Here is a 994-nt window from a genome sequence, read left to right as displayed (position 1 = left end):
AGATAAGAAAGTTCTGGAAGGTCATCCACCTGTACTCTCTATTCTAGGAACTAGAGGACACTGCTTTGAGCATGAGGGCCTTACCTTCTGTAAAATGGATCTGAGAATCGTGGTTTCCATTTGCCTAGAAAGAAAGAGGTGGGCCAAATAGCTTCTGTCTCACCCATTTTTTTTAGAGAAATCACTGACTCAGAAAAAGATTGTGTTTACAAACACTATAGAAATACATTAAAATTTCCAACATAGGAGCCACTAGAGTGCTTTCCTTGCATGCAGTCAACTCAGGCATCTCTGGCATCCCATACGGTCCTCTGAGCAGTACCAGGAGTGCAAAGCTGGGAGTAGCTCCTGGCGATTACCAGCTATGGTTCAAATAACAACAACAACAACAACAACAACAACAACAACAACAACAACAACAACAAAAGACTTCCAAAGTAATATTTACTGACATTTCTCATCTGTTACATTTGCCACTTTCAAATGAAAGTTTTTATTTTATATTTATTTAATTTCTACCTACAGTACAAAAAATAGATAGAAATTTATTTCTGTAACTGGCTTATTATTTCTAGAGTAACATGTATTGTATGTTGCATGTGACACAGACTATGGACAAAGACCAGACACCTTATTTGGTTGCAGCTGCTAGTTGTAATACAACCAATAGAGACCACAGTCTTCAAAAGAACATCTCTATCAAGGAATATCATGAGGAAGAAACCCATTCTCAAATGCCATATGATCTTAAACAACCTCACTTTCATTGCATTCCTTATTGTCTATAGTTGCAACTCTTCTATCTGGTTGGCACTTTCTTCATTTTGAAGAACTGCCCAAAAGATTACAGAACAAATAGCAGCCCTGAATATTGAGTATAAGATCCTACAGATGCCATCCATTCAACACTGTAATCAAAATATTTTCAAATTCACATAATTTTAGGGATGCTACTTTTGGGTTGGAACCATAGATTTAGTGGTACTAAACATTA

Source organism: Sorex fumeus, unplaced genomic scaffold, assembly GCF_029834395.1.
Source record: "Sorex fumeus unplaced genomic scaffold, SorFum_2.1 ptg000045l, whole genome shotgun sequence".
In the NCBI taxonomy this organism is placed as follows: Eukaryota; Metazoa; Chordata; class Mammalia; order Eulipotyphla; family Soricidae; genus Sorex; species Sorex fumeus.
Note: the sequence above shows the minus strand (reverse complement) of the source record.